At 41.5% G+C, this 22283-nt stretch overlaps 1 protein-coding gene across 5 annotated transcripts in view; it reads left to right on the plus strand.

The window, feature by feature from the left end:
- Positions 744-22283, plus strand: part of RABGEF1 (RAB guanine nucleotide exchange factor 1) — a 48004-nt gene continuing 26464 nt past the window's right edge. For 2 of the 5 annotated variants that reach the window (XM_018040617.1, XM_018040618.1), the window contains exons 1-2: positions 751-850; positions 15454-15598. The gene's annotated coding sequence lies outside the window, so the exon portion shown is untranslated. Of the gene's footprint in view, positions 851-15453; positions 15599-22283 lie in introns of all 5 variants that reach the window. The other 3 variants (XM_018040620.1, XM_018040621.1, XM_018040619.1) reach the window with 2 other exon arrangements.

Raw genomic sequence — 22283 nt, forward strand, 5'->3', positions numbered from 1 at the left:
GGATTCCAATCCAGATCTCCCTCCCAGACACCGTATTGCATTTTCTCTTTTTTCTTTCCCTGTTTTTTTTTTTTTCCCCCAGTCGTGGTTGCACTTTGTGCCATAGATGGCATCCAGAATACAGAGGCAGCTGCTGTCTCCAACATTCCTGAAATGGGAATCACGGAGAACTGGATTCCATTTATGACTCGACCACCGATAGCGAGACACTGGCTAACTTTTTAACTCCTGGAACTCAGTTACGCTCAGCTGTAAAACTGGTTTCTATATCAACCACTTTCGTTAAGGTCCTTTAACTCAAGAACTTTAAAAATCCTAAGATCCGGGTGAAGCGGTGGGATTCATGAGTTTCTCAGGCAGCCTCACGTCCTGCGGCCTGGAACCATCTACGGGCCCGAACTGCTCTCCGAGAGCCTTGGCAGCCGCCGCCTCCCATTCCAAGCTAAGAATGGGAGGCGCTGTGTCATACGGGCAGCGTCGTCCTCCGCCTACTCCTAGAAAAAGACAAGGAAACACCGGCTTCTCCGCCGGCTCCCGAACGCTCCAGATCAGTGCCCCGGGATCAGCCTCGAAGCCGTCTCCTTCCCCTCGCCTTTAGGCTTTGCGGCTGCAGGAATCCACGCCATCTCCACCCACAGCGGATTCCTACGAAAACCCGCGTCCTTTCGGCTAGCGCCGAAGCCCCGGAAGTGACGTGCGCGCGTGCGTGCGTGGCGTGCGTTCGCGGCGCCGGGGGCGGGGCTGCGAGAGGGAGGGCCGGCGTGAGGGCGGGCTGTGGACGAATACCGGCCACCTCTTCTAGCGACGCGCGGAGAGCGGCTGACCTGACGTCGGTGGAGCCGCAGGCGAGGTACGGGGCAGCCGGGTTGGGGGCGAGGGCGGCGCGGTTTTTGGCTCGGGCGGGCGCCGTCCCGGCGGGGGGTGGTGTGCTGGGTCATTGGTCTGGGCTGTCCACCTGGCTGGGGCCATCTCGCTCCGGTGTCTCTTGCCGCCCTCCGTCTCAGCCCCGGGGCCGGCGGCGCGGCCCTGGGCGGTCCCAGTAGTCGTCGGCCCCCTTCATCCTCTGCTGTGCTCGGACTGCCCGTTTCGGGCGCTCGTCGCCTAGTTCTCTGCGGCCCGGCCCAACTCCGACCGGCAGACGCGCGTCTGGTTCCTGGCCGCCTTCTGCCACCGTCCACCCCTCGCGGGATGGCTGCCCTCCGGCCGGCTCCCTCCTCACTGTCCAGTTGCCGGAGTACCGAGGGACACCTGTGGTGGTTCCCGGGTGGGTCGTGCCCTGGGCCCCTGGGGGACCCCGTCGCAGCCCGGCCTGTCAGGGGCGCCAGGTACTTAAGGGAGCCTCGTCGGTATTGGAGAGGGAAAGGTCCCGGAGTTGGGAGAATGCTTCCAGCGCGGGGACTGAAGACTAGTCCTAACTTTGGCCCTTTGGTTGAGGGCGAAGTTGTGGGCCTGGGTTTTTAGGAGAAGTCCCTGCTTCCAAACTGTCTGGGAGGAGATGCCCATCACGGAAGTTTAGTTGGCAGGGGGGAAGAGAGTAGGTCAGAGCCTGCTGGTGATGTCTCAGCGCCAGTGACCAAGCCCTGTGGTTGGGAAATGTTGGGCGCCGGGCCTCGCCTTGCCGTGAGATTGATTAGGTGTCAGGAACATTTGTCAGGATGAGTTTACAGCATCACCTGGGAAGTAGTTTTTTGGATCTGGAGAGTTTTGTGTTTTGTGTGTAAAAATAGTTGTACCTTTTTTTTGTTTTTTTTTTTTTTTTCTGTAAATCTAGAACGGCAAAGCAAACTCAAAAAAGTCTATTAAAGTTATTAATTAAAATAGTTGTACCAAGAAAGCTTTCCAGAGATGCCCGAAGATTTTGATTTAATCCATTTAATGATAACGATAATTTTAAGAGTTACTGGTTCTTAGGTGGAAGATTAAGAAGTGTTCAGGATTTGAACATTTATGGACCTCCCAAGATATCATTTTCTTCTCTCTAGAAGTTAGCTACTTTAGGAGAGGGGGACAGCGGAGATACAGTGTGGTGAGCAGAGTGAGCTAAGAGTAGGGGCGGGGTAGGGTGGGGACCACACCCCAGGTGCCCCGAAGGACTGCGGGGTGTGGAGGGAGGTACCTGGGAATATTTCCGGAAATGTCCTGAAGAATGAGTACTATTCAGACTGACGAGGTGGGGTGAGAATTTTAGGGGTCGTGGGAATGTGGGGGTGGGGCAGCTAAAGGAGGAGAGGAGAGTAACTCCCCAGGAGGTGGTTTTTTAAAAGGGAAAAAGTGCAGAGAGAGGGACAGAGATGCTGGAGTTTCTTGGGCCTTTTCTCTGACGGTGACAGAACGAGGGAAGGATTTTGAGGCGGGTTATTTTATTTGCCTGGTTAACATGGAATTTTTATGTCCGTCTTACAGGCAGATCAGGAACGTGCTTGATTCTGCGCTAGCTTGTGTTTTGAGTGTTTGAATGGAATTGTCTGTTCATTTACTAATTGTTTGAGTGCGTCTGACCTTGCTTATTCGTACACTTCTATAAACAGGAATTCTGCTTTTATCTCTTTGCATCTCAATCCAAGTCAGGCATTCACCGAGTGTTCCTGGAGGACTTGAGACATCATGGATTTCTGATGTTGATTTTCAGTGAAAAAAAAAAAAATCCGTATTTATTTAGATAGCTACAAATAGAAGAACTAAGATCTTGTTTTTATTTACTTTTGTCAGTCTTTGGCTAGAAACAGAATTTCTGTCTTGACAATGCAAGTTTCACTTTTGGCACATGTGTTTATATTGGTTGCAAAGTAGACATCTCCAGCAGAGATGACCCATGCCTAAAATATTGGAGATGTCTGTGTAACATACTTGTCTGTTCTGTGACTTAGAATAGAAATGCTATTAAGTGGCTTCTAACCCAGCGCTGACCCTAAAAAAAAGTTTCACAACAGAGGCCAGGCATTTTGAAAGTCATATTAAATGTTCATTTTTGTCCTAAAGAATTGTGGAAACAGTATATATATTGTTTGTTTGACTGAAATGCCTTGAAATAATCTAAAGTATTGTTGAGTAAACACTTAGGAAAAACAATAATAGTTGACTCATCTTTTTCCCACGTACCATTATGCAGCTCTTATTTTATCTGTTTGTTATTTGGATAAAGCTCCTAACATGCCTTAAGAAAATGCTGTACTTTATGCTGCTGCTTTCAAGTTACCCCATGAGATTCCTGTTGTTGCTAAAGTTACTGTTGGTGGGATAGGAAGCGTAATTTTTATTATGTAGTAAAACATTTTTTTTCATCTCTGGTAGCATAGCTCACTTGTTTACGGTCACTAGGTGGGTGAAGGACTATAATTATGCTCAGTTCATTAGATACATTTATAGTTAGAAGTTATGATCAGAATGCTAAGTGTGAGTGCATGATAGAGTAAAATTTTACCCACTAAGAGTGTCTTAAGCTTTTTGTTTTCTTCAAATGACGGCAATGAGATTTCTGAAATCCCTGAAGCAAGAATGTAGCAAGAGCATTTATGGCTCTAAATTCCATGCTGTTTCACACTGGTTGGCAGCATCCCCTGTGCTAGGCAGAGGGCAGCCCAGAAGGAGCCGGATAGAAATTTTATAAATAATTTTTGAAGCTAGCTGGTTCAGTTCTCATTTGGAGTAAATATGCAAATACACCTGCATTTGTGGTGATTTCATCTGTATTTTAAAAATGACTTTGGGGGGATTTTTACAGGGGATATATTTGCAAATTTCTGTGTGCACCTCAGTTAAAAATACATAATGAAAGTGTCTTATTTTGATAGTTCCTCTGTCGTTAGTTAGACTTTCCTAACTTTAAATATAACGTTGGTTATAACACTTGCTTTTGTTCTTTGGGAGCTCAAGAAAGATAATGCCTCTAGAAATTGAGCTCATAAATGTTTATTAATGGAAGAAAATATCTTCTTGTGGTCTGTTTTTTTTTTAAGTGGGGCATATCATTTGCTTATATCACACCTTGTTCCCAAAAGGATTCATAATGACTTGCAAAGATATGTACAACTAACTGTTGAAAACAGAAAAAGGTGATGAATTCAGGACTGTGGGAGGAAAATGAAGGTGGAAACAGAATTGAGATCTGTACACAAAGTACTTGGACTGAAGGCTTAAGTATTTGTTAGAGGGCCCCAAATTTGACTGCTTTTTAGTAGCCAGTTCAGAAAGAAATGTAATCAGTTACATGGTTCACTGACCATAAGATAAGACCCGACTTCTGCTTTGGATTCCCAAAGATTCCTTGTTCTGAGAAACTCCTTAACTACATCCTTAAGTAGCATGCATTTCAGAGGGCTGTGCTGTGTTTTACTATGTTTTTTAGTAAAATTCCCCATTGCTTCATTGTGTAGGTTAATGACATAAGATCAAAACATAATTCAGTAAAAGCAGTTCTGGTCCTGGCAAAAAAAATGTGGACTAAGCACTCAGCTCCTGAGACTGATTTAATTTAAGGATGAGCTTTTTTTATTAATTTATCAGCAGTGAGGTTTGGGTTTGTGCTTCCTGACAAGTTCTTTGAGTACATATATTTTTTGTGTTGTTGGTTAATCACAGAGCCATATTTTTATCAGGCATGCTTTATCATGGAGGGTACGAAAATGGAGGAGACTGCCAAGGATAAATATTTAAATAAAAGTTACCTTGCCTCCACACGTAGATCAGCTGAGGAAATACCAATGACTACCAAGACTCATTGCTGGAAGTAGGTTCGGGGTGTTAGCTTCAACACAGAGAGCATTGGCTTGTAAAGTCCAGGCATATAATTTATATTAAGAAGGGAATCAATCCACTCGGCTCATCCTAGGTGTAGTGTCCAGTAAAATAATATATCTGCCTTTTCCTCAAGCTAAAAAGTTGACCTTTTAAGTAATTAGTTCAAACTTACCAAGTGCTAGCATGAGCCAGGCATGTGCTGATTACAAGCTCTTTACATGCATTGTCACAGTGTTGCCCTTCTTTATTCCCTTTCTTAAAAGAAAAATATAAAGAAATGTGATTCAGAGCAGTAACTTGTTCCAGGTCATACAAGAAGTGATGGAGATTTGAACTCATGTAAAATTTAGCTTCAGTAATCTGACAGACTGAGTGGTCCACACCTGTGACCCTACTGTAATACTTGAGGTGGGCTAGTCTGGGCCCACAGGTGGGGCTACACGATACACTCAGTAGAGGTAAACACATTGGCAAGTATTATAACCCATCCCTGCAAAAGGGCCTTGAACCATTCTAAACCTTCATCCAGAAAATGAGCTGAGAGCTGCAAGTTCCATAGTCTGTACAGCTGGGAAAAAATACGCCTTCTAGGCATCTGTCAGGATTAGAGAAATGGCAATATTATTTTATGCGTTTGTGTATATCTGAAATGCGTATACTTTTTCTTTTTTTTGTTGTTATAAATTTGTCTCGAGAGCAGGAAAACCACGATTATATAATTGTAAAGATAGTGTGCCATTCTGGAAAGAGAGGTCTATATTTATATTTTAGAGTAAAACTTTAGCTGGTGATCCCACTGCTACAATTTAGGACACATTTAGGTTATACTTTTATAGTGATATTGTGAGGTGTTATTATTGTTATGATATTGTTATGCGTTATTAATCTCATTTTGTGTTTTATTAGGAATTGTATTGCATTTTAGAGTTGTACAGATAAGTAAACCATTATTTATTGTGAGTTTTGATATTGAGACTATTCCAGTTTAATTTCACATCATTTTATTTTGAAGTATGGTAATATAGTTCCTCCAGGATATTGTAAATTGTGACCTAGCCTACGGAACTGAAGAGTAGAGAACATCCTTATTCATCCTTGTTGGTAAACAATGGGTGGAACTGTCCTTGTCTAAATATAGTTACGTAACATGGTGTTTCCTTAATTGCATTTCCATAGCACTTTTGTCATTGTAGTTAAATAGGTTCCTGAAAAATTAGTTCGGCTAGTGACCTAAGCTTTGAATAGGGTATTGTAAGAAGAATACAAAATAAAATTGTGAAAACAACAACAAAAAAAAGTAGGCTGATGAAACAGTGTCCAAAATCCATTATAATTAATGTCTTAGGAAGTAATATGCTTGGCTTTTACTTAGTGAATTGGATTACATTTTTATTTATAGAAATTAATTAGCCTTTGTGGTTGGTACAGTAGTGTGATAAGTGTGTAGATGTCATTTGTCTGGAGTTTCAAATGTAGTATAGTTGTGAATGGACATGTCTTAAATATCATTTATAAGCAATAATCAGATGGCAAAGTATTTTCATACCATATGCTAGCTGCTGATACCTTTATAGAACATCATGTGATGTTTACAGAACACCTGCTCCAGGAAATAGAATGTCTGATGAGAGACAATATTGCAATTCAATATTTAAGTCCTCTGAATGTCAGCTGTATGGAGACACCACTTTCTCCCAAAGCCTACTTTCATTTTATTTTTTAAAAATTTTATTTATGGCTGTGCTGGGTCTTCATTGCTGCAAGTGGGCATTCTGTAGTTGTGGAGAGTGGGGGGCTACTCTAGTTGTGGGCTTGGGCTTCCATTGCCGTGGCTGCTTCTGTTGCAGAGCCCAGGTTTGAGGCATTGGGCTTCAGTAGTTGTGGTGCATTGGAGAAGGCGATGGCACCCCACTCCAGTCCTCTTGCCTGGAAAATCCCATGGACGGAGGAGCCTGGTGGGCTGCAGTCCATGGGGTCACGAAGAGTCGGACACGACTGAGCGACTTCACTTTGACTTTTCACTTTCATGCATTGGAGAAGGAAATGGCAACCCACTCCAGTGTTCTTGCCTGGAGAATCCCAGGGATGGGAAAGCCTGGTGGGCTGCCATCTTTTGGGGTCGCACAGAGTCGGACACGACTGAAGCGACTTAGCAGCAGCAGCAGCAGCAGCAGCAGTTGTGGTACATAGGCTTAACTGCCCTGCAGCATGTGGGATCTTCCCAAACCAGGGATCAAACCCGTGTCCCTTGTGTTGCCAGGCAGGATTCTTAACTGCTGGGCCACCAGAGAAGCCCCTTTATCTTATCTTTTATTGACATATAGTTGATTTACAGTGTTGTGCTAGTTTCAGATGTACAGCAAAGCAAATCAGTTTTCAATTTCTTTTCCCATATAGGCCATTACAGAGTACTGAACAGAGTTCCCTGTGCTATACAGTAGGTCCTTGTTGGTTACCTGTTTTATAATATGTGTGTATGTAGGTCCCAACCTCCCAGTTTATCCCTCTCCTTTTCTCCCCCCTGGTAACAGTAAGTTTGTTTTCTACATCTGTGACTATTTCTGTTTTGTAAATAAGTTCATTTCAGGAGCGTACTTTTATTCTTACATGTGCTTGAGGACAGATTGCAGGCAGATTTTGTTGTTGATGTTACCCGTGAGAGGTTGTAGGCTGTTTCCCTAAAGAAGAATTTTTACCTTTTCAGTACATTGCCTTTTCTGTGTGTGTGTGTGTGTGTGTGTGTGTGTGTGTGTGTGTTGTCTTCAACTGTCTAGCTGTTATTTCGTGATTTTAAAGTGATTTTAACATTTTGTGTAAGCATTTCAGAACTCACCATAAGGTACATATGTGGGTTTTATTGTATTGCAAAGAAGACTGGTATTTAAGCTCCATGTTATTTTGTAGTTCTGTCCTTCTTTGAGCTGTCATAGATTTCCTAAACAAAATTGGTTTCAGCCAGTGTGTTCTTAGCTCCCAGTGATGACTAATTTCTAACTGCTTGGCTCACGTTAGAATTTTCTTTAAAAAAATAAAAAGAAAAAGAATTTTCTTGGTGGCTTGACACTGTTATCCTGGAATCATTAGTAGTGCTTTTTGCCTTAAAGTCTACTTTGATACCAGTATAGCTTTCTTTGCTTTCTCTTGATGAATGTTGCATGCTGTATCTTTTTTCCTATCCTTATATGTTCCAACCTTCTTTATCCTAGAAAAGCATCATGAAGTTAGATTTAGTTTTTTATTTGTTTAGTCTGACAATTTTAGTCTTTAAATTAGAATCGTTAGTCTATTCGTGTAATTGTTACTATGTTTGGAAACTTTCATTCTTTCCTCTTAGTATTACTTCTACCCTGTTTACTCTCTCCTCTCCTTCTGGAACTCTAGTTACACACCTGGTAGACTTTCACACAGTGTTCCCCGATCTCCTTTTCCTTTTTTTGGCCACACCATGTGGCATGGAGGATCTTTGTTCCCCCACCAGGGATCGAGCCCGTGTCTGCTGCAGTGCAAATGTGGAGTCTTAACCACTGGACCACCAGGGAGGTCCTTGATCTGTGCCTAAATCTACCCTTTGAATTCTTAGTTTTAGTTAAGATACTTTTCAGATCTAGAATTTCAGTTTGATTCTTATAGATTCCAGTTCTCAGTTGAAATTCTTCTTTTTATATGTTCTTTCCTCTTTCTTCCCCTGTTTTTTAAAATAGGAAATTTAAATTTAAGCCATCGTTATTTAAAAGTCTTTCTGTTAACTTCAATGTCTAGATTATCTGAACATCTGTTTCTGTTTTTTCCTTTTGGTTTTCAGTTATAGGAATGCTGAGCGTTATGAATAAAATGAAGTTCCAGATGCTGCTGCTGTTTTTCAGAGGGAAATCCCTCATCCTTTTTGCTAGTCAGGTAGAGTAGGGGCTCATCACCTAATCCTGTTAGGGACTGAGCTGATGGTTGAGGCTGTGCTGCCGGTTTGGTATGGCAGGGATTCTCTCTAGTTTGTCTTTAATGCTGTTTGCCTTTAATGTTAGCAAGTAGCCAGCCATCCAGGGCTTCCAACTGATACTCTCATAAATTCACAGGAATCCCTCCTCCTGGTAGCTTCTCTGCTCTAATCTTTGCAGAGAGCAGTGAGATTGTTGAAAACTCTACTCTTGATTTTCAGGGGCTTTTAGTTTTGTTTTGAAGCCGCCTTGTGCAACTGCAGAATTTGGTAAATATCTTCAGGAGAAGGCCAGCCTTTTGTCAGGCCTGGTTCTTCAACTCTCCTCTTTCACTGGGATCTTGACCCGTGGAGTCTTGCTTTTCATCTCTACCAAAAACTCTCATGGTTCCTCTGCAGAAGGAAAGTCTTGATTCTCAGCTTTTTGCCCCAGAATCATCAGTACCTCATTTGGATTCTCTACAGTTCCTCCCTTTTTCCAGAATCCAGAGCCTTCTAGTCTTGGTTGCTTCAGCTGCTTTCTGATGCATTTAAACATTGGTTTTTAAAATGTTGCTGACTTTCCTAATGCTCAGCAGCAATGTTGGTCTGCCACAAGCTACTTTGTCATATTCAGAAAAGAGTTTCCCGCTAGGAATGAAGTTATAAGAATAAATTAATCTTTTCATAATTGTGGTGCTTACTTTATAGCCAGGCTCTGTCCGTAGAATTCTCCAGGCAAGAATACTGGAGCAGGTAGCCATTCCTTTCTCCAGGGGATCCTCCCAACCCGGAGATCAAACCTGGGTCTCCCATGATGCAGGCAGATTCTTTATTGTCTGAGCCATCAGGGAAAGTTACTTTAATTTAGAGCAGTGGTTCTCAAGGAGCCCCTAGCCACATCACCTGGAAACTTGTTAAGAATGTAAATTCTCAGGCCCTCCCTACCCCCAGACCACCTGAATCCATGTTGTAACAAGTCTTCCAAGCATGATACTTATGCATGCTAAAATATGAGAACCACTGCCTTATAAGTTAGTTGTTTGGCTGTTTAAGTTTCTCCTACCTCCTACAGTTCAACGCTAGAGTATATAGGGGTGTTAAAACCAAAATTTAGCTGAGTAAATGAAGATCTGATTGGCTTTATCAAATGATTCATCAATCAGGTAGCATCTCTTCTGACAAAGAGATACTTTGAGAGGTTACACAACATGGAAGGCTTCTATGGTAAGAAGGGGGGACAGGAAAGGAAGTCATCATCAGTAAGGAAAAATGAAAGTTCATTGGAGGAAAGTAAAAGCTCAGGTGACCCTAGCTTCTCATTGGTTGGGCTACAGCATTTTCTTTTGGCTGGCCGGTTGCTGGGAAAGAAGGAAGTCTTTCTCCTGCTGACGTAATAAAGTAGTGTACTTCCTGTGTGGGAGTACAAGGTACATCTCTTCCTGTTGCAGTCAGTAACTGACGACTTTCCCGCAGGGTAATTGATGTCTTCCTGTCTGAGGTAATTGATGATGAGGATGATGAGGGTAGTAGTAGCACGTGAGAGCTCCCTTTACAAGCCTTCCTGATACCCATTTTAGTTGAGATTTTCTTTTTTAAAAAAAATTTTCACATGGGACAAAAGGGGAAGAAAACTCTCTAAGCAAGTACTTTGTGAGTCTTATGAATAAATCATTTAATAAATCTAGAAGATACCTATTGAATACTCATTGTGTTCCTGGTACTGTGTTGTCTACACACATGGAATGGACAAGTTAGCAAGTAAATGTCATAGAACATGAGTGTTGTAATAGCTGTAGTTATAAAATGCTCTAGGGAGACTTCCCTGGTTGAGAATCTGGCTTGCAGTGCCGGGGACTTGGGTTTGCTCCTTGGTCAGGGAACTGAGACCCCACATGCTGCCACGGAACAGCGGAGCTGGTGCACCGCAACCGAAGCGTCCTTGTGCTGCAGCCAAAGAGCCTGCAGCGAAGATCCCATGTGCTGCAACTAAAACCTGACACAGCCAACAAATAAGTAAATGAATCTTTAAGAAAATGCTACAGGAGCCCGAGAGATGGAATTATTCTGTCAGTGGGGAAAGGGGAGTCAGACATTTGAAATAGGGTGGGATTTGAAGGCAGATGAACAGAAGGGTATTCTAGACTTGTTCATGAATAGGATGACTGTACCTTGTTATCAAAAACAGGTCACTGTTGAGAACCAAAGGGATGCTTTTATGCCAGGACTATTCTCATTAACTGGGATGTGTGATCAGCCTATTTGTAAAGAGGAGGTGATGCTGTGGATCCACAGGTCTGTGTCAACTAGTGAAAGACTCATTTCTTTCAATTATTTTTGGAATTTACAACAGTTGTAATTGGTTTACAGGACTGCTGTAACAAATTACCACAAACTAGCTGCTTAAAACAACAGAAATTAATGTGTTTTTTTTGTAGTTCTGGAGGCTAGACGTCCAAAAGCAAGGGCGGTGCTCTCTCCCAAGGCTGTAGGGAAGATGGTTGCTGCAGGCCTTGGAGTTTCTTGGCTTGTAGCTATGTTCTTCCAGTCTCTGCCTCTGTGGCCACATGGCCTCTGCGTGTTTCTGTCTCTCCCAGGGCCGTCTGTAAGGATACCAGTCATTGGATTTAGGGCCCACTCTAATCCAGTATGACTTCATGTTAATTACATTTGCAAAGACATTGTTTCCAAATCTAGTCACATTCACATTATTGGGGTCCAACCTGTCTTTTGGGAGGTCACAATTCAACCTATAGCAGATGGGATGGTTTTAGCAGCTTTTGAAAGTTTCTGCAGTTTAATTTATTCTTACACAACAAGGCATTTTTCTCACAAGCTTAGAATATAATACAAATATTTATTTGACTGAGCCCTCTAACAAGTCTGAATAAATACATTTCATTCCAGGCAGTTGTTTTTTGTACTTCTCTTATCTCATAGATACATTTATGTCTAGCCTAGTGATAGCAACTGGCAAAGGATGAAATGGCTGCAGCAAAGCTAAAACCCTTTGATCACTGAAGCCACCTTTATGTATTGTAGTTTGCTGTTACTTTGTGTTATTGACCAGCTGAGAAATGGCTGATTCTGTGGAAGAAGAAGGGATAGAGCCTGGTAGAAGTAGACTGAGCAGCCAGGTTATTTTGCGTGTAATTTTGAGTTACCTCAGGAATGGCATGCTCAGATTGGAGCCCTAATTCCACTTCACTGGCGAGGGTGTGGCAGTACAATAGAAGCTTGTTGCCTGGAATTCATTCCTTAAGAATGCTGCTCTGCTGGCTCTGCTCATTTCAACAGCATAAACTACATTATACTCCATGGGGTTGATTATTGTTTGAAATTATTTGGGTGTTTGGATACTTTGTCTTGTTGTATTTAACATTGGAACTCTGCCACTAATTCTCTGTGTGACATTCACATTCATTTTGGAGGCAGTGTATTTCATGCTATGAAAGTCAGTGAAACGTGTATACAGTCTTTGATTAAACTTATAGTATCTTGATAACATGTAAAGTCAAGGACTAAAAGAGGACATAAAAAGAGCACCTGTTAAAGGAAAAAAGATGTCAGAGAAAATGAGCAAAGAACAGGAACAGTTTAATTCTTCAGAGAAAGCATGCTAATGACCAGTAAATATCTATAAAGATGGTTAATTTAAGGACATATATGTTAAAACAAGAACTGCTTCTCCTTTTTTGCCTCTCAGATTGGCAGCGATTAAAGACTAATACTGTAGCTTTTATGAGTTTTTGGCAAAGTAGATCATTGTAGGTGGGACTGTAAATAGGTATTACCTTTTTGTAAGACCAGTTTGGGGATATAAATCAAAGTTGACAAGGCATACACCCTTTGATATTCCATGTTTGTTCCTAGGAAGCTATTTCCATTTTGCGAATGGTCTGCTCAAATCCTGAGATTTATAAATTTTATTAATATAATTTATAAATATGATAAAATACTCTCTTATCCTCTTTAATTAAAATAGTCTTCCTGGTCTCTTATTTGCCTTTGTATTTTGGTTCTAAGATGGGACCTTTTAAAAACTAGGTAGATGTTTCACTTTAGTTCTTCAAATCTGTTTCCTTTCTGATTTCTCCTGCAGCTTGTAAGCTTAGATAGCCCTCATGTCTTTAGAAGTTTCATAAATACTTAATTTTAGTTCTTTCTATTTTTTCACTTGTCTTTAAAGAACTTTAACTCTTTATGGTACCTGTAGTTAACTTTGGGGGGTGCTAGATTGCTGACCAGTAATTCCAACATTGTTTATTGAACATTCTTCCCTTCTCCTTCCTCTAATTATTATATTAGAGGCATAGAATATATTAAATATTATATTATATTAGTAATAAATTATGTAATTTTAGGAATTCATTTGTGAATTCAACTGTGCTAGTTCTGTTGCTAAGTTCACACTGTTTCAACTAGTTTGCAGGAAATTAAAATTCAGTAAATAAATTAATTTAGAATATTTAAAAAAATTCTTGCCTATGTATTATTGCTGATAGAACATGGAATTTTTTTTGACTGTGTTATTTGGTATGTAGAATCTTTGTTCCCTGACGAGGATTTGTCGCTCGCCCTGTGCAGTGGACGGTGGAAACGTGGAGTCCTAACTGCTGGGAAGTCCCCAAATATGGAATAATTTTGTCAAGTTCAAAAGAGTCTTTTGGAATTTTATTGTTATTTATAGAAAACTTAAAAATTTGGAAACATTTGCTCATTTATAAAATATTTAATTTTCTCATACTGTGTCTTGGTATGTCTTGCCAACTACTTAAGGCTTCTCTATATCTCAGTATTTTTATGCAGATAAATAATTACTTTTATTACACACACACACACACACACACAGAGCAAGCCGTGCGACATGCAGGATATTAGTTCCTCAAGCAGGGATTGACTCCCCCCAACCCATCCACCCCCCCCTACACACACACAGTGAAAGCAGAGTCTTAACCACTGCACCTCCAGGGAAAGTCCCTAATTTTCTTATTAAACTAGTTCCTAGAAGTTTTAACATTTTGATACTATTGGGAATGAGATCTCTTTATATTTCCTAATTTATAGTTAGGTTATTATAAGAGTTTTATAGATTTCATGTACACAAATATAGCTTTTTCATATAAATAAAAATTCTTTTATGAAATTTAGTAATTTTAAAATTAATTCCTCAATGTTCATAGTGTTTTCATTTCTTCTTTCAGGGCTTTTAGGTATATAGTCACATTTTCTAGACAGTAAGTGCTATGAGAACTGAAACATTATTTTTACTTTTATTTGTATCCTAAGTGCCTGTCACATAGTATAAATCAGTATGTAAGTATTTGTTGAATAAATAAATGAGGTCATGATGAGTAGAGAAAGCACTATGAGAACATAGTGACTGTCTTGGAGTAATGTTTTCTTTATTTTCTATGGGTGTATATATCTTAGGTTTTTCAGAGTAACCATCTTTTAGTTCTGTAACTAGAAAAACAAAACAAATGTAAGGGGAAAAGTTTAACTTTAAATTCCGTTTCTTAACTGAGGTTCAAGGATAGTTTATTGTTTTAGTAGAGTTGATTGGATGTTTTCTGTAAATCCCAGAGGAATGATCTGTGAGGACAAGACATTGAACCTAAGAAAAGGAAGCAGGCCTCTCACAAGGAAGATAGTGGGAAGCTACTCAGATCTACAGAGTATTTTTTGGTTTGGTTTTATGAAATGAACCTGGTTTGCATGCAGAGCCTTAAGGAAGAACAGACACACCTCTGTGGACTCGACTCCTCTGGCTCTTTTCAGGATACCTCAGTCCAGAGTCCCAGCCCTGTGGCAGAACTCACAGCAGTCTTGGCTGTCTCAGCAGTAGAGATCATTCTTGCTCCATCCTCCCTGGTATGAGTAGGCCAGTTGAATTACGCGTTTTCTATGCCTAGGTTGCTCAGTAAAAGTCTACTTGTTGGTGTGCAGAGCTCAGAAAGGAGCTGGGTGTGGTCCCCCTGACCTCCCTCCTGGGTGCAGTACTGATGGTAGCTTACCTCTGGGTTGTGGCCCATCTGGGAAGGGATAGGTCTTTCTGCCCAGGAAAGACAGAATTGAGTCTCAGAATTGATCCCCTGTGTTTCTCCCTAGCTGAAGAGGGTATGGGGTCTCTGTAGCTCTGATGTCTAACCTGAGTGTGCTGACTGTACGTGCTTTGCCCATCAGAACAGCTTCATTACCACTGCACAACCTTCAGATCACGGGATGTACGTTCTTTTTGGTGGCTTACTTGCTTGCTTTGTTTTCCATACTTAGTAACAGAAGTGATCTAAGTGCTATGTACAACTGTCTGATACACATTGGTTCAATCATGTTGTTGTTCAGTCGCCCAGTCGTGTCCGACTCTTTGTGACCCCATGGACTGCAGCACGCCAGGCTTCCCTGTTCAGTCATAGGTGTTTTTATTTAATAGATTTTAAGTGGAATTTTTTTTTTGGTTTTAATTTGAAATTACTGATTAGCAGGAAGTTGCAAAAATAATCTAGAGAGGTCCTGTATTCTTTTCACCTAGTTTGCCCCAATGGTTATGTCTTACATAGCTAGCTGTAGTACAGTTGTAGTAAGTTGACATCTTTAATGTGTATTATAGTTCTATGCCATTTTATTACATACGTAGATTCCTATAACCACCACTGCAGTCAAAATACTGAACATTACTAAGAGCTCCCTTATGCTACCCCTTTGTAATCACATCCTGTATGGGTAGACCCTAGGACTGCTCCCCAGGTCTTGTAATTCACAGAAGCACTTGAAGAACTCCTGTATTGCTGGTTGTTTTATTACAGTGAAAGGAAACAGTGAAACGGGATCGATGAAGGAAAACAGTGCGTTGAGCAGAATTTGGAGGATACCAGACGTGAGCTTCCAGAAGCTGTCTCCCAGTGCTTGACAGGATGCTTTTAATCCCTCAGCAGCAAACTCTAGCACCAGGTGTGAAGTTTTCTGTTGGGGAAGTTCGCGTAAGACTAAGATTCCAGGGTTTTCATTGGAGGCTGGTCACACAGGCACAAGCACCTTCATGACTGACCCCCAGAAAGAAAGCAGTATTCACCGGACCTTGCACAGCACACAGCATACAGTGCGCAGTCTGCACAGACTGTCCAGACAGGTTGGCACAGTGTGGATCGAGACTCCAAGCACATAGAGCACCCTTAGCAGTTAGTCTGGAAGGGCACTCCTAAGACCTCGGTTCCCAGGAGCTGGCCAAGAGTCAGCCACACGAGCAGGCCCTTCTGAAAATGAGAGCGTGCATGATTTGAGCAGCTCAGGCCTGCTTGGTTAACTCTTCTGCATACCTTTCCTTACCCTCCCTTGTTAGAAATAGGATATGGAGAAATAATTGTGGGCCGGGGGTGGAGGTGAGGTTTGGGTTGGTTGGGGTAGGTACTACTTTAGAAAGAGTGAAAGCTGAGACCTAACTGATGAGAGGGAAATTACCTAATGAACAGAGTCACAGCTTCTAGGCATTAGAACACACTTGCAAAGGTCCCCAGAAGAGAGAACTTGAAAGGAGTCCTGTATTAGCTTTCTGTTGTTGCCATAATGAATTACCACAAACTCAGCAGCTTAAAACAGCACCCAAAGTTCTGTAAGTCAGAACTCCTGGCCAGCTCAGCTGGTGCTCTGTGAAGGCTCTCAAGAGGTCAAAATTAAGATGTCATCTGATCTGGGCTCTTACCTGGAGGTTCTGGGGAGAATCTGCTTCTAGGCATACTCAAATGTTGGTAGAATTGAGTTCAATAAAGTTTTATGACCGAGGTTGTCATTTCCTTGGTTGTCAGCCAGGGGTCTTTCTCAGCTTCTAGAAGCCACCCACATTTCTTATATTTCTCCTCAAAGCCAACAAGGGTTCTTTGACTCTCTTTGACTTCTCTGTCCTCCTCTTCTGCTTTATATTTTAAAAACAGTTTTCTTGAAATACAGTTCACATACCATAGGATTCACCCATTTAAAGACCACAATTCAAAAGCAGCCTTGACCACACCAACTTTAGAACATTTTCATCACCTCAGAAAGAAACTCCATGCCCTTTAGCTATCTCCTTATTTCGTTTTCTCTCTCTCTCTCCCCCTGAGTTCTAAAGCAACCATTATTCTGCTTTCTCTCCAGACTTCCCTGTTCTGAACATTCATACGAATGGGATCATATAGTGTGTTGTCTTTTAATGACTGGCTCTTTCAGTTAGCAAATGTTTTCAAGGTTAGTCCTGTTGTGGCATGTGTCAAGTACTTAATTCCTCTTCATGGCCGAATAATATTGATACTTCATTGTGTGAATATACTACATTTTGTCAGTTTATCAGTTGGTGGACATTTGGGTTGTTTCAACATCATTAGACTGTTATGGGAATTGCTGACATAAACATTCATATACAGGTTTTTATGTGGACATATGTTTTCATTTCTCTTGGGCATATACCTTGGAGTGGAATTGCTCAGTAACTCTAATTACAATCATTTGAGAAACTGTCAGATGGTTTCCAAAAGCAGCTGCACCATTTTACATTCCCATCAGCAGTGTATGAATGTTTCAGTTTCTCCACATACTTATCAACAGTTGTTATTTTCTCGCTTTTTAATACTAGCCATCTAATTGAGTGTGAAGTGGTTTTTCATTTTCCTAATTACTAATGATGTCAGAAGTCATTTAATGTGCTTATTGACCATTGGTATGTCTTCCTTGAAGAAGTGTCTATTCAGCTTTTTTACCCATTTTGATAGCTGGAGTATTTATCTTTTAAAATATTGAGTTGTAACAGTTCCTTATATATTCTGGATACACATTATCAGATTCATGATTTGCAAATATTTTCTCCCATTCTGTGGGTTGTCTTTTCACTCCCTTGATGGGGTCCGTGGAAACATAGAAGCTTTTAGTTCTCATAAGGTACAATTTGTCTATCTTTTCTTTTGTTTATGCTTTTGGTGTCATCTAAGAATCTTTGCCAAATTTAAAATTATGAAATTTTACCTATGCTTTTTCTCAAGAGTTTTTGTTTTTGCATTTAGGTCTTTTTTGAAAATAAATTTATTCACTTATTTCTTTATTTTGGCTGCACTGGTTCTTAATTGTGGCACATGGGATCTTCAGTCTTTGTTGCAGCATGTGGGATCTTTAGTTGCACGTGCCAACCCTTAATTGTGGCACACGGGATCTAGTTCCCTGACTGAGGATTGAACCTGGGCCCCTTGCATTGGGAGCACAGAGTCTCAGCTACTGGACCACCAAGGTAGTCCCTGCATGTAGCTCTTTAATCAATTTTTAATTTCTGTGTATGGTATAAGGCAAAGGTCTGACCTCATTCTATATGCGTGGTATCTCAGCATCATTTGTTGAGAAGACTCTTCCATTTGATAGTTGTGACCATATTTTGGTGAGTTTATTTCTGGACTCAGTTCTATCCCATTGATCCATGTGTCTGTCCTTGTGCCAGTTCCATGCTGTTTTGATTATCATGGATTTGTAGTAAGTTTTGAAATTGGTAACTTACGTCTTCCTACATTCTTTTTCAAGATTGTTTTGACTCTTCTGGGTTCCTGTCTTCAGCGTTTAAGGTTCGTGTGCTTATGTTAGGTACACCTGGAAAATCAAGATCATCTCTATTTCAAGGTCAACTGATTAGTAATCTTAATTATCTGAAAAGTTTTGGTTTGTTTTTTGGTCATCTGAGGTAGCATAATCACAGGTTAACAACAGAGTGAATGTCACGGGAGCACAAGGCCTGTGAGGCTTAGATTGTGAAAAGGTAGAGAATGGTAGGCGCAGAAGTTGGATAGAGGGGTATGAATGGAAGTTTCAGAAATATTTTGTCCAAAGTCACATTGCAGAGCTGGGATTTGAGTGCATATTTGACCGATCTCCATGTTCTCATGTATACATCAAGTTGGTCTTCATAGACTCATAGCTATTATTGTTTTCATGTTAACCTGTTGAGCCCTTAGTATATGTGAAGTAGTCTTCACAGTTACATTTTTTGAGCTCTAGCATAGTACTTGGGCAAGTCTTTGGGTGCAAATAGGCTGTACTGGAGTTGACAAAAGGAAAAAGCAGTCAGGTATCAAGGGGTGTGTTTCAGAATCTGAAGATAGGCAAGCAGCCAAACCTTAGCAAAGGGTTGGAACTGAGAAATGGAAGCCCCTCGGGACCTAGGGAATATTTTCCTTCTACCACTTTTCTCTGCTTCTTGTTGTGTGTCTATTTCAGTCTGCAGATTGATTATCCTGGTACTCAGACCGCTTGTTGGAAGGTGGTCCTGCCTCAGCTTCTCCATCATTCAGAAGAACAATCCAGACTCAGTCTCATTTCCAGAACTTCATTTTGGGTCACATATCTCCCTCTGGTTCCCTCAACTGTGGCCCTGAAGTTGGAGGGAGGGGAGCTGCACGTACACAAACATGGCAACCAGTAGATTTAGAGATTTACATTTGGGGAACACTTCCCCAAGGAAGGGGAAGTTGCTGACACCTATGTTAGGTAGCCTCCCTTAAATATGTTCATTTTAGTAACAGACAGCTGTGCTATCATCTTTGTAGTATAAAAACTTCTAAGCTTACTGAATCAATGTAAGGAAAAAAGTAGATATTTCTTTTTGCCTACTTCTCTTGAAATTGAAGGACCACAGGGTGATGATGATGAGTTTAGCTCAGGCTCTCAAAATAGTTTGATGGAACTCAGGACATAGTACAAGTTTAGGCTTTTGTGATGTCCCTGCTACTTACTACCTTTTTTTTTTTTTTTTTTAACTTTATAATACTGTATTGGTTTTGCCATACATTGACATGAATCCACCACGGGTGTACATGCATTCCCAAACGTGAACCCCCCTCCACCTCCCTCCCCATAACATCTCTCTGGGTCATCCTTTTTGACTGAACAGATTATAGGTTTGCAGTCTCAATGTCTTTATCTGTATTATAATAGAAGAAAGTAGATAGTCTTTAAAATTTCTCAATTTAACATTCTAGAATCTTGACTAGACTTGGTTAACCTTCTTTCTAGCTCAGCCTCATTTACTAAATGATAAGTACGATAAATCTAAATCCTGTCTGTCCTTGGTGGTGGTGATGGGTTAGCTGCCAAGTCATGTCTGACTCTTGGGACCCCTTGGGACCCTATAGCTTGCCAGGCTCTGCTGTCCATGGGATTTCTCAGGCAAGAATACTGGACTGGGTTGCCATTTTCTTCTTCAGGGCATCTTCCCAACCCAGGGATCTAACCTGCATTTCTGTGGCTCGTTGCATTGACAGGTGGTTTCTTTATCACTGAGCTGCCTGGGAAGCCAGAAAAAAAAAAATAGATTCATGTAAACACCTCCATAATACATCTCAGTACCGTTCTATTACCTCTAAAAAAATTTTTTGTGCTGTTCATTTATAGACTCCTGCCCTAACATCAGTTTCTAACACACTGATTATACAGTAAATAAATTTTTTACACTGGCTTCATCCACTCAGCATAAAGCATTTGGGGATTCATCCCAAGTTGTTCGGTATAGCATCACTTACTTTTTTTTCTAAGTAGCATTCCATTGCATGGATGTACTACACAGTTTGTTCATTCATTCATCTACTGAAGGGTATTTTGGTTGTTTCCATTTTTTAACTGGTCATAAAGCGACTTAGCAGCAGCAGCAGGAGGGTTCTAGTTGCTCTGCATCCTTGCTTCCACTTGGTATTGGCCTTAGTTTTAGCCTTTCTAGTATGTGTGAATCGATGTCTCATGGTGATTTCAATTTGCATTTCTCTGACGGATGATAATGTTGAACTACTTTTCATGTGCTTAGCTGCCACGTTGTCAAGGTGATGTGACTGACATGGGTTCTTACCGTCTGAAATGTAACCAGTTAGCCTGCCAGTTTCATAGATGCTGGCAGAAGTCATGAGACTCTGGAGTCGAAGACAAAGGAGTTCATTATTCACAGGACATAAATAAAATAAGCTTCATCTCACGTGGGCTACCTTTGGTCCCAAGCCCCACGGGGCTGGTGTCACAGCCGAGGAACCTAAGCTTAAGGAACTCAAATTATTAACAATGGGCAGCAAACAAAGCCACCTGACTTTTGACCTGGAATGTAATATTCTATTTTACTTGAGAGTAAACAAACTTGTCTTCTGCTCTGAAGGGAAGCAGTGATTACTTCCTTCTGAGAATGTTAGATATGCAAACCTTCTTGAAGAGATAGTCTTAATTACAAAGGCCCCTTGTACAGAAATGTGAGAAACCATGGAGAATCATCTCCTGTGTGTTTATCTTCTTCGGATAAGTCTGTTCAAGTCTTTTGACCATTAAAAAAAAATCAGATGGTTTTCCTTTCTGTTGAGTTTTGAGAGTTATACATATCCTGGGTGCAAGTCCTTTGTCAGATATATGATTGGCCAGTATTTTCTCCCAGTCTGTAGTTTGTATTTTCATTTTTCTCGCAGTGTCATTTGCAGAGCAAAAGTTTTTAGTTTTGCTGACAAGTTCAGGCTGCTGGTTCCAACCCTGCTTCTGTGAGCCGTGGTTCCCGTGTCAGTTCACTTTTCAGAGGCTCCCCAGTGCTGTTTCACCCTGTTTCTTGGTGGTGCCAGTCTGAAGCCTGTGCAGTGGTCTCTGTTAGTGTGGTTTTTGGTCTTTGGTCCTGAATAGCATCAGACCTATGTGCGCATGCATGGGCTAGGGTGTTCACAGCTTGCTCTCGAATTCGCCTCAGTGATTCCTTCTGTGTTTTTTAAGTTCCCTCGGGGCTTGTCTTCTCTCTTCTGGGTGGAAAGCTGTGGAAGTAGTTGCCCTGTTCTATCTTGTACTCCCATCACTGTCTGGGAGAGTCGAGAGAGGGAAAAATGAGTAGTTCCCCTTGCTCAGAGGGTAGCTCCCACAGTCTCTCATTCCAGTCGCTTCTGTGGACATCGTATGATTGGCAGTGGCTCAAGAGAAGGGGGAAAAAACAAGAAAATGGAGGGATTTTCATATTTCCTCTCAGTGTTAGGAGTTCCTATTCTCATTCTTTGAGCCAGAACTGAAGGAGTTCTCTCTGTGCCCTGGCGTTCATTTCTGGGTTGACTTGGTGATACTGGAGGGGAGAAAGGGTAACCCGACGGGGGGTTCAGTGATACAGTGAGTTCTGGTCTTCTTCCATAATTCCCCTCCTCCCTTTTGCCTTTGAGAGTCCTCAGGAGTAATGCCTAGTGCCTGCCTCTTTAGCTGTGGTGCACGGGCTTCTCTGTGCAGTGGTTTCTCTTGTGGCGAAGCTCGGCTTTAGGGTGCACGGGCTTCAGTAGCTGTAGTAGTTGGGCCTAGCTGTCCCGCCACATGTGGGCTCTTCCTGGACCAGGGATCGAACCCATGTCCCCTGCATTGGCAGGCAGATTCTTTATCACTGTACTTCCAGGGAAGCCCCATCTTAACCATTTTCAAAATGTATAATACAGAAGTGTTAACTCTGGGTACTTTGTGCAACAGATCTCTAGAACCTTTTTGTCTAGCAAAACTGAAAGTCTCTTGCATGGAACAGCAACTCCTCTTTGCCTCCCTCCCCCTACCCCCTGGCAACAACCATTCTACTTTCCGGTTTGAAGAGTCTGACTTAGATAGCTCATGTAGGTGGGATCATGTCTTTGATTTGTCTTTGTGTGAT

This window comes from Capra hircus, chromosome 25 (assembly GCF_001704415.2).
Source record: "Capra hircus breed San Clemente chromosome 25, ASM170441v1, whole genome shotgun sequence".
NCBI lineage: Eukaryota > Metazoa > Chordata > Mammalia > Artiodactyla > Bovidae > Capra > Capra hircus.